At 35.7% G+C, this 12,632-nt stretch overlaps 1 pseudogene; it reads left to right on the forward strand.

Moving 5' to 3' along the window:
• Positions 1-670: 670 nt before the first annotated feature.
• LOC110214979 (cytochrome c oxidase subunit 6B1 pseudogene) lies at positions 671-1,469 on the forward strand (annotated as a pseudogene).
• Positions 1,470-12,632: the final 11,163 nt, after the last annotated feature.

Genomic DNA, 12,632 nt, shown 5'->3' on the forward strand with positions numbered 1-12,632 from the left:
ATACTGAATGTACCATATGAGGAAGTCTGAGAGCTCTCCAGTGGGTATAAGAGCTTGACATCACCAAGTACCTCCAGAGGGGAAACTGATGCTATACATTATACAAATTTATAAGCACTCAGGAACCAATTTTCAAGCTATCTCAAAGAACATAATATTACCCAAACAAAGTAGACAAGATAACAGATGCTAATTTTATCAAAAAGAAAACAAAAATAACCAATAGGGAATTAAGAAAATGTGAGCAACTATATGGTCACAAACTTATTTTCTTTTCTTATTGAGTTCAATGGATCCATCATCTCACTGATCCCTTATCTAGATTAGATAAATCCCCATATATCTTGCAAAGAATGGTCTATGTAAACACATATCAAGATTATCCTTGATATGTAAACTTGAAATGATAATAGATGGCCTTCTGTCAAGTTTTCTTTACCAGACCACATATGTAAGAGCATGATGTAGGCTCTCTTCAGAGAAAAATCCATCCACAAACTATATCAAAATTATGCAAGTCTTATTAACCTCTGTGAACTCTAGAAATATCTTTTTTCAACCATAAGCTGAGTACTAACAATCAAGTAAGTTAAATGCTAACTCAAGGCATTTGACTATGTTATAGAAGCTATCCTTTTTATACTCCAAAAGAAAATAAGTTTGATGATTGATGATAAGATTTACCAAAGCTCTTATTCCCAAGTGGCTTCATACTGATTATGTCTACAAGGGTCCCATAGGTACTATAATAACTCATCACTGGTGGACATACCTATATAACAGAGATTGGCCTAATAGTTCATACTAGAAAAATAAACCTGATGAAAAATGAGTATTACAAAGGGTGGGCTACAACTGGGCAGGAAAATCTTTTAGTCTACCATTTTATATTATTTGATAAACATATAGATAATGATATTGGTCCAAATTTTGGTAACAAGAGGAAATTGGCCTGTATTGTTTTGGAGAAATTGATCAATTATCTCAAGTTGTTTCCTGATGGAAAAGAAACAACCTTCTCCCAGTGGTTTGGTTACAAATATTTGGTTACAAATTATGCATCACCGTGGTCTCAGAAGAATCAAAATTATAAATGTAACAATCTTCAGTGGAAAGAAGTATGGTATGGGAATCTGCGGGGTCTGCGGGAGGAGTGGCACAGACAGAGACAACGACTGTGGCTGAAGGGGTCTCAGTCCAGGAGCCACCATATCTGAAGACATCAAAACCAAGATCCGAAACTACTGCACGGCGCCCTTTGACAGTCGCTTCCACAACCAGGACTAGACCCGTAACTGCTGGCAGATCTACCTGGATTTTCACTATTGTAAGAAGGCTATGAAGGAGAGAGGTGATGATGTGTCTGTCTGCAGTGGTACAAGCGTGTCTACAAGTCCCTCTGTCCCCTGTCCTGGGTGAATACTTGGGATGATCGCAGAGCGGAAGACACCTTCCCTGGGAAGATCTGAGCTGCTTCCTCTTCCTCCCTTACCCCACCCAGATGCCTGAGGCTGTATCCTTTCTTCCTTCAGAGCGGGGGAAATGTGATCTGTGACTACCCCTGCTCTGGGGGATCTGAATCATGTTAAAATAAACTGTGTTGGGATTGAGCCAAAAAAAAAAAAAGATGTATGGTATGTTTGCGTAGTCTCTAGGATGTTACCTATGGTAGCCTTTGCATAAGAAATAGTTTTTTAAAAAGCTATGACCTGATTAGTGCAAATAAAGAATACTCAGAAATGGTCAAATTATTTGGATTTGTACTATATATTAGCTGGAACTAATTACCATATTCACAAATTATAACTTCAAATAGTGTGAGTTTGAAAACATGCAACCATTTCAAGAAATTCTATACTTGCACTAATTGGAATGTAACTGTACATTAACCAGGACAAGTTTCTATTTTAATTATAACTGACTCAGCTAGTCACAGAGCAAGGGGATATAATAAATGTACAGACTGAATCTAGCATCAGTATTGAGATAATAAAAGAATGAGATACAGGTCTTCTTCATATGGTTATATCATCTGAGTGGCTTTATAAAAAATACCCTGGACAAAAATCAACAAGAAGAAGAGATACAGTCTACAGAGTTGGTTTATAAATTATAATTGCATCAGGCTAATATCACAGATAGAGTGTTCTTGGATTTCATTACATCAGTTGACAAAGTTGTTCACAATTTTCAATGGATAAGATGGAGCAATGAGTTTTAGACATTAGTAAACTTATATGGCTTTAGGACTAGTTGCAAAAAGACAAAAAGAGTTTTGAAGAAGGAATCATTATCAACATGGAAGGTTGAATCTAGACAAGACCTTGATGAGTTGAATGAAGGCCAGTATAACATTTTAATGAAATTTGCCGAAAGACATAGAGATGGAAAGGTAAGCTATAATTTTGGGTACCATAAGTGAAAGGCAAAAATATTTTGAGAGATCATTTGCCCAGATTTGATAGATGAAATGAATACAGATAAGTATGTTATATAGAAGGAAAAGGAAGGAGAGGGACCAAATATTTGTAGATTACACAGAAGTCCCACAGTTCTACCTCATGAAGATTTTCTTTGGGAAAACAACTAGAAACTCTGAGCTTAGTAAACACCAAATAATACTATATAGACTACATTTTAACAAAAATGGCAAGTCTCATTATTAAGGTGTTATTCCAGAGTCAGTTGAATGTGAAGTCTGACCATTAACTTAGATCATAATTATTCAATTACATGACAGAAGGAGAAGGAGGAAGAGGAGGAGGAAGAAGAGAAAGAGGAGAAGAAGAAAGGGAAGGAAAAGGAAGAGGAAGAGAAAAAAGGAGAAGTAGGCTGAAGTGGAAGAGGAGGAAGAGAAAGAGTAGTAATAGGAGGAGGAAGAGCAGGAGGAGGAAGAGGTGGAGGAAGAGGAGAAGGAGAAGGAGGAGAAGGAGAAGAGAAAGGAGGAGGAGAAGAAGAAGAAGAAGAAGAAGAAGAAGAAGAAGAAGAAGAAGAAGAAGAAAGAAGAAGAAGAAGAAGCTGCTGCTAGTTTGGACTACATTTATTTAGAGGCAGCATAATTTTGGTGATGTGGGGCAATAATACATGTAGGATCCAAAGAAGTAAAATATACTAAAGATATGGCAAAATTCCCAAATCATGCTAATAGCAAAAATGGACCTTATGTTATACTAAGGTGAAACAGCACCTAAAAGTGAGTGGTGCCCAGGAAAGGGCTTTTTGGTTTCAGAAGGCACAGGAAGGGTGAGTGATGGGAAAAGGCATTTAATTGATATTCTCTGTGTACTTTCCAGAAGCAATGATAATACAAATTTGATGCTTGTTCCTACATCAATAGCCAAAAAACAAAAGTTTAGAGGATATTAATACATAAGGTTACATGGCAGCTTGCAAGATGTCCAGATGAGAAAGTCAAATGAGATGTGAAGAATTGTATGAGTACTATGTTCAGCTAAATTCAATAGGCCATGTTTGTTAGTACTGGATGATTTGGTGATTAGGAAGCAATGACCATAGGGTTGAGAGTTCTGAAGCTGACTAACCCAAAGCAGTCTTCAAAATGAAAAGGACTGATGTGAAAAGATTTGAAGAGAAAGACTCTAGGAAAAGCAAAAGCAAAGTTACTTCTTCAGCAAGGAGAGTGGGTTCATCGGATTTACAGATGAAAGGGAGCTAAGAAATGATCGAGTACAACAAGCTTTTTAAACAGATAATGAAACTGAGGCCCAGAGACAGAAAATGACTTGTCCAACATGATACAAGTTGTAAGTGACAGAAGGAGGATCAAAAACCAGGTGTTCTTTTCATTATACCATGCAGCCTAAGGGGAAATAATACAAGTAAGTAAAACAAATTAGCATATGCAAATAAGATGCCAGCAACATAAGGGAAAGGACTTGGTTTATGGCTGTCAACCTGTTAAAAGGTGATATAAGATTTTATAAGTGTTAATGATACATTAGTGTTTGAGGTAGAAATGCATGCAATTTAAAAAAAAAACAAGACTGAGAATCTCATTCAGTATGCAAAACATCAAAATTTTCCTATGACTTGCATTGACAGTATGCTGTTTCTGTGGTATACTTCCATAACCAGGTAGCTAGTATCTATGTAAAAAACACAGGTTTGTCTCTCTCCTATGTTAAATCAGTTTGAAGAATGGCTCTTCACAACTTCTATTTATCAAAGAATATGAAGTATTTCTTTAAAAAACTGGAAATAGGGCTTCAGTGTGTGTGTGTGGGGGGGGTTGAATAGCTGAATTTGCACAGTGAAAACTACTCTTCCTCAGGAGAGTGGAAGAAAGTCACAGAGAGGATTAAGGGAAGAAAAAGAAGGAGATTGCATTTTAAGATAAAACTCAACTTTGAAGTTGTTTCAGAAGAGGAAGGATCTTAATTATAAATTAGAGCCATAGAAACTATCACATTAAAAATCATCTAGGATGGGCAGACAAAAAAGAGAAAAGTAGACATGACTGATGACTTCCTATTTAGGAATGCTGCAAGAATTATTTATTAACACACCAATAGTAGAGGTACACGTTTCTATTTGAAGAGAATCCTCCTCAACACTTCACAGGGAGAAATCTTTTAAAAAAGTAGGGGGGTGGATTTTCCATTTGAAGACATGTTGGAAGGAGAAGAAGAGATACATACATATACACACATACATTCATATATATATATATATATATATATATATATATATATATATATATACATTCATATATATATATATACATATATAATATATGCACACACATACATATACATATGATATCTATACATATACATATGCACATATTTATAGAATAGATAAATGGTGATATAGTCAATCACCAACATTTCTACAATCAGCTTCTAGTATTTTAAGCATTCAGGTGATTTTATTAGTAATTTAATATTCATTTTCAAGTTGGTCACCATGACCCTTCACTCCTAAGCTCAGTATATGAAAAAAAAAATGACAGATATGATTGGATTTTGAAGAGTTCTTAGAGAGGGTGATAAACTACTATGTGTTTCGCTGGTCTTGTTCAATTTATGACTGTAAAGTGGTCTGCATGAATTTGTTGCATACTTTCTGTTTGCCTTTAAAATTCAAGCTTTGTGTTGCATTTTTGCCCCTAAAGTGTAATGCAAGTCCTTTGTGCTCTAAGCCCAGGCATACAAAGTCAATAATGCAGTTTAGTGAGAAAATAAAGGTACAAGGTGAGTTGAATATGAAGAGATGATATCTAAAAATAAAATTAATGGGTGAGAGAGAAATGTACTGTAAGAAGGAGAAGGAGAGGTAGAATGGGGTAAATTATCTCGCATGGAATAGGCAAGAAAAAGTTTTTACAGTGGAGGTGAAGAGGGGGAGGTGAGAGGGAATGAGTGAACCTTACCCTCATCAGATTTGGCTTAAGGAGGGAATAACATACACACTCAGTTGGATATAGAAATCTATCTTACCCTACAAGAATATAGGGGGGAAGGGATAAGAGGGAAGGTAATAGAAGGGAGGTCAGAATGTAGAAGAGGTAATCAGAAGCAAACACTTTTGAGGAGCTAGACTGGGTCAAATGAAAGAATAGAATAAAGGGGGGGGAGGTGTGATAGGGTGGAGGGAAATGTGGTTAGTCTTTCACAACATGACTTATGAGTGTGCTTTGCATGACTACACAAGTATGGGCTATATCAAATTGCTTGCCTTCTCAATGAGGATTGGTGGGGAGGTGGAAAGGAGAGAATTTGGAACCGAAAGTTTTAAACACAAATGTTAAAAAAAAATTTTTATGTGTAACTGGGAAATAAAATACACAGGCAACAGGGTATAGAAATCTATCTTACCCTACAGGAAAATAGAAGGGGAAGAGGATAAAGAAGGGGGATGATAGAAGGGAGGGCAGATTGGGGGAATGGTAATCAGAATGCACACCATCATGGGGTGGCAGGAGTTGAGAGATGGGGAGAAAATTTGGAACTCAAAATCTTCTGGAAGTGAATGTTGAAAACTAAACTAAATAAATGAAATGAAATGGAGAGGGGGAAGAAAAGTATTAGATAAACTTCATGTAAATACCTGAAGCCTAGATCTCCTGTGAATTTGGGGTTAATGAATTGATTGTTGTTTTATCCTCAAAAGGAGGGAAGTATTCATAAAAGCCTTCCTGAATCTACTTCAGAAAGTGCTAAAGTAACCTCTCAAGTGCCAGATGAGGAAATGAAAATACAGACTGAAAAAACAGCTAAATTTGAGGGTAAATGAGATGGTGGTCACAACTCAAGCAAGCATCCTGCCTCCCCCAATGTCCTGCAAATGTTAATGTGGAAGAGTAGCACAGGAGAATAATGGGTACAGACTTGGGAGACATCCACCCAGGCAGGAGTTCAGGGTCTAAGATTCACCCTAAGGCATGTGCTTTTCATCTGGAAATTGTTCAACCACTCAATGAAAAGGGAGATTAGTGATTGCAGGTGTCCTTTTTCCTTTTTCACCTGAGGGGTTCCTCTGACTTCACTGCTCCTGACCTTCCCAGTCCCCTCTGACATTGCCTCTCTTCACCCATGCATTGTAGGAGTTATTTTCTGGTTATTATCTTAGGAAAAGTGCATATTATTAGAATTGATGTTTTGTAATAAAATGTGTTTTCAGTGATCTCTAGTGAAAGATCATAAATTTTGGTGGTCCCAGGAACCTAATACCCCATTTCCCATAGGTTCAATGTATTAACATTCACGCTTTTGACTTTCAACACTTTTTCTAGGAATGTTTCCCTGTGAAAGTTGAGTTGACTGCATACATACAGATAGATACATATAGAATATGAGCAAGAAATCAGACTCTCTTTAAAGAGGAAAAAATTCCCTGTGAAATTAAGATGAACTTTATATGGGAATCAAGTTCAAAGATAGAAAAGACCAGATTCTGAGAAGACACCCCTTGGATTTCATCTTCAATAGATAGTTACTATAACGCTGTAACTGAAAAAGCCTTGGGCAGGACAATGAGGAACAAATAAACATAAATAACTAGTGGTGTTTGCTGGTGATCAAAGGAAGCTTTATATTATAAATTAAACATCATATTCCTTCCTGTGTTTAAATCTATACTCTAAATGAGATTTTTGAGAATAAAAAGCATAAAGGCAAGGGGGGGGGAGAGAGAGAATAATTATTGAAGGTTACAATGTGTCAGAACTTGAGATATTAACAGCCCTTATCCACAAAGAATTTATTATAATGTGAGAAGATGATATATAAAGGGAAGTTGGAAAGGAGGAGGTTGGAACAAGCCTGAATGGGTACCCACTAGTAAAGAAGCCTGCTGATGTGATTGTGTAGAAATTCGGAAAATCAGTTGAGTGAGGAGGGAAGTGAGCATGACTGAATACCTTATAAAATGGTAATCCTGACTAAAGACTCACCAACCTTGAGAGTAGGCTTCAGGGAAGATATATCTCAGATTGGGAACAGGTTTTAAGAGCCAGATATTTGAGTGAAAAACAAACATCTCACAAGTAACATTTATACTAGTACCCCTTTCTATTAAAAATCATTGGCATACTAAGGTGAGATTGCTAAGACAACTTAACTGAAGGAATCACAAAATCATGCAGATGAAAAGTACTTCAAAAGCTACCTAATCCAATTCATGCCTAAACAATAACCCCTTCAACAGCATATCTATTAAGTGGTCATCTAGACTTTGTAGAAATATCTCTTGTGAGGAGGAAACCATTACCTTTTGTGTCAGCACATTTCAAACTTGAATAGCTCACAGCTTTAGGGAGTCATAACTTCAAAACAATTTCCCCTAATTCTGTTTTCTATTGCTAAAAAGAACAAATGGGGGCCACTAGGTGGTGCAGTTCATAAAGCACTGGCCCTGAATTCAGGAGGACTTGAGTTCAAATCTGGACTCAGACACATAACTTTGACTAGCTGTGTGACCCTGGGCAAGTCACTTAACTCCATTGCATAGCCAAAAAGCAAAAAAAAAAATAGGTGAAAGTCTTTCAAATATTTTCAAATGGCAATTTATTCTCCTTTCAACATTCTCCAGGTTAAATTCCTGTTCTTCTTATGAGCCTCGTATGACATGGAACTGTACCTTTTTCCCTACTGGTCTCTCTTCTCTGGATGCTTTTCAACTTACCAGGATTTATGGTCATACGTGGTACCTAACCCTGATAGAAAATATTTTAGGTACATTCTAACCCAGACCAATTACAATGGGGCTGCACTTTAGAATTAAAATCAAAGAGGACAATATATAAAGAGAATGGAAGCCAGATCAATCAATAAGTATTTCTTAAGCATCTACTAGGTATCCCACACTATTGTGGGTGGTTGTGATAGAAAGACAAAAATCAAATAGATCCTGAACTAAAATACCTTAAATTAGCATTCAGAAAAAACTTCAGTCACAAAATTCTCCAGAATACAATAGGTTGACATAATGCATAACCAGAAAAGTGCTTAATGAAAGCAATTTAACATTAGCCTAAAATGAGAATGAAGTCAAATGGAATAATAATAACCTGAAAAAGATTCATTCCTTCTCTGAGTTTAACCTTTTCACAGGGACCACAATCACCACAGAATAATTCACAACACATAATATTTCTGAAGCTGAAAGTCTTAGTGAACAATCAAGAATGAGAAATTGTTCCATGTTGTAATGAAGTGACAACAGATGTTAAACAAATAAGTAAATATTGATGACAACACCAGGTAATATCACTATCTAATGGTCCTTTCAAATTGTGTTTTGATGCTCTAAAATGTAATAGAAATTAAAGTTTTTCCCCTTTTGTTCACCGCATGAATTAGTTTCTTTAACCAATGACTTATTGCAGTAATTTATTATTATTGTCTTTTGTTTTCTTGCATTAGTTTTTCAGGGAAATGCATTCTTTCTGTTTTTATGAGCAGGCAAAAATAATTCAAAAATATGGCATTGAAAGATTAATTGTAGTCAAATTTGCCTTACCAGTATATTTTGAAAAGTATTATCCTTTTCAACACTATGCCTTCAATATTATCAGAATATGATGAGATTTTATTCCTCACATGTTGAATTTCTTGATGTTTAATTCAAAGGAGTATTAAAGCAAGTCTCCAATTCTTGAATCATGTATGTAGTTTTTTTTTTCCTGATATCAATAAGGTAAAACATGTTTTCAGGGAAAGTTGTGGAACCTTTAACTGAGACTGGAATATTGCAGGAAAAAAAATACTAACTTCTACTAATGAGGAAGAATAAGTTAATGTTAATTACAAAAACTTGCACCAATTCAAGGCAAGGAAGTGGAGGCAAGGCAGTGGAGACAGTTTATAATGATACTTGAGGTCAAAGGATAGATGATAGAGATAGAAAGAGATATGATAAAGACAGAAATAAAGAGATAATAGAGATAAATATGGATGCAGAGACAGAGAAATATATAATAAAGAGATAGAAATATATCCCTAGAGCTACCTAGGCATATATCAACACTTTTTAATCCATATTTGTTGTATTTTTATTATTTATTTATTTATTACTTATTTTCATTATGTGTTATATATTATAGTATTATATTATTTTATATATCATATTATGTTATATAGCATTATATTATATTACATGTATCATTTATTTATTATTTTGTATTTATTATAAAGAATATATAGAAGCTTACAAATAAATATATTTCATTAATAAGATTTTTGAAGAAGTTCATAAAATTTAGTTTTACTGAGGATTAGTCTTCAAGAAAACATGAAATATGGTCAAGCAACAATAGAAAAAATAAATGAAGTAAATTTTAGTTTTGTCAGATTTTTCTTCTGTAAGTATATTTTTAAAACGAAAAATAAGTACGCAGTGAAGCATTTCTACCCTCACAAACTTATAACATAGTAAGAGAATATCACAAATGACATACAATGATGTGAGAAAAGTGATTTGGAAATAGATAGGTAGATAGATAGATAGATAGATAGATAGATAGATAGATAGATAGAATGTTGCCTAGGATAAAATTAATTATGAACTTTGATTATTGGAGAAGGCATGCTGTAGGATATGACACTTGAGCTTGGCTTAAGAAAAGCAAATGGGGGAGGCAGAGCCAAGATTGTGGAGTAAAGACAGGTACTCACCTGAGCTCTCCCCGAAATCCTTCCAAAACTTTGAAAAATCACTCTAAATAAATTCTGGAGCAGCAGAATCCACAAAAAGAGGGAGTGAAACAAATTTTTAGCCCAAGACAACTTGGAAGGTCAGCAGGAAAGTTCTATTGTACCAGCAGGAGAGAGGAGAGCAGTCTAGAGCAGGCCATGCCAGTGCAAACTGGGCCCCAGAAAACCTGGAGCAGGTTTCAGGGCTACTGAATCACTGGTAGCAGTGGTAGTTTCCAGACCTCTCAGCCCACAGACACAAAAGACAACTTAAAATATCAGCAGGAAAGGTCTGTTGCACCTGGGTGAGAGTGGAGCACAGTCCAGTACAGGCTGTGCCAGCACAGCCTCAGACACAGCAAACCAGGAGCAAGCTTTGGGAATGAGTGATATGGTCATGGCTGCTTCCAAAGATCTCAGCCCAAACAAAGTAAGGGGTTCAAACAACTGGTCAGAAGGAGATTACAGAGGTCTTTGTGCTAGCACAGAGGCAGGACTCAGTTACTTTGCCTATATTGAGACCCCAGTTGCAGTCTTGGGTGGCAGTCCCAGGACAAGGAGGAGCACTAATATAGCAGGTGGAGGGGAAAAACCTCCTCACAGTTTCAGGGTAGTAAAGAGTGCTTGTGGTCACCAACAGACCAGAGCACAACCCAAGAGTGTAGTAAACACCTCTGCTATGTCATAACACCTTGGAAGAACTGAAAAATTACAGGTCCCTAGAAGTATCCCTGAAAACAGCTGCACAGAACCTCTGAAGCTCGGGTCAGTGTGTCCTCCACCGCGGAAGCAGAGCCCTACTTTAACAAAGAGGTAAAGTCAATAAATAAGCAGGGAAAATGAGAAATCAACAGAAAATAATTCTGACCATAGAAAGTTATTATGATGATAAAGAGGATCAAAACGCACACTCAGAAGAAGATAACAAAGTCATAGCTTCTACATCCAAAGCCTCCAAGAAAAAAAAAATGAATTGGTCTCAGGCCATGAAAGAGCTCAAAAAGATTATGAAAATCAAGTAAGAGAAGTAGAGGTAAAATTGGAACGAGCAATGAGAGTGATGCAAGAAAATCATGAAAAGCAAGTCAACAGCTTGGTAAATGAGACACAAAAAATACTGAAGAAAATAATACCTTAAAAATAGACCAGTCCAAATAATAAAAAGAGGTCCAAAAAGCCAATGAAAAGAAGAATTCCTTAAAAAGCAGAATGGGCCAAATGGAAAAGGAACTCCAAAATCTCATGGAAGAAAATCATTTCCTTTAAAATTTGAAAGGAACAAATACAAACTAATGAATTTATGAGAAATCAAGAAACAATAAATCAAAGCAACTGAATGAAAAAAAAATAGAAGACACCATCAAATATCTCACTGGAAAAACAACCAACCTGGAAAACAGATGCAGGAGAGAGAATTTTAAAATTATTGGAGTACTTGAAAGCCGTGATAAAAATATGGAAAATAAAAATGTGCCTAGATATCATCTTTCAAGAAGTTATCAAGGAAAACTGCCCTGATATTCTAGAATGAAAGCATAAAATAGAAATTAAAAGAATCCACTGATTGCATCCTGAAAGAGATACCAAAAGGAAAACAGTGAGGAATATTATATCCAAATTCCAGAGTTCCCAGGTCAAGGAGGAAATATTGAAAACAACCTGAAGCAATTCAAGTATGGTGGAGCCACAGTCAGGATAACACAAGATTTAGCAGTTTCTACATTAAAGCATCAGAGGGCTTGAAATATGATATTCTGTAGGTCAAAGGAGTTATGATTACAACCAAGAATCACCTATCCAGCAAAGCTGAGTATAATCCTTTAGGGGAAAAATAGACTTTGAATGAGATAGAGGACTTTCAAGAATTCTGGGTGAAAAGACCAGAGCTGAATAAAAAATTTGACTTTAAAACACAAGACTCAAGAGAAGCATAAAAAGGCAAACAGGAAATGGAAATCATAATGAATTTAATAAATTTAAACCGTTTACATTCTTTCTTAAATGGAGATTCTGGGAGGAACTTTCTTCTGTCCATTTATAGAGTAACATTAATGGAGAATCACATCTACTCTCACTGTATAAATCCAAAAGAAAGAAAAATAAAAATTAAATTACAGGAATGAACAGAATACTAGGAAAATTAGATTTCAGTGTATCAAAGGAAATGAGTGTATTTATTAGACATTTTGTTTTTATTGGAATATACACTTGGAAATTAACACTTTGTAAAAAATGTGATCAAAATATGAAGTTCTATATGCTCTGGCACCTATTTCATCCTCTTTCATTCACATATTTTTCCTTCCGTGATTGGACATAGACCAAGTAAGAAAATGAGTTTCAAAACTGGAGAATTAACCCTGATAGACATAGTTGAAAAGAAAGTCAGCTCTTAGAAGCTGGCTATGGAAAGGAGTCTCAGCTCTTGCAGATTCTCTCTATTCCTAATGGAGCAAGGTGGGAAGGAAATTTCTTTCC

This window comes from Phascolarctos cinereus, unplaced genomic scaffold (assembly GCF_003287225.1).
Source record: "Phascolarctos cinereus isolate Bilbo 61053 unplaced genomic scaffold, phaCin_HiC Scaffold_726;HRSCAF=1367, whole genome shotgun sequence".
In the NCBI taxonomy this organism is placed as follows: Eukaryota; Metazoa; Chordata; class Mammalia; order Diprotodontia; family Phascolarctidae; genus Phascolarctos; species Phascolarctos cinereus.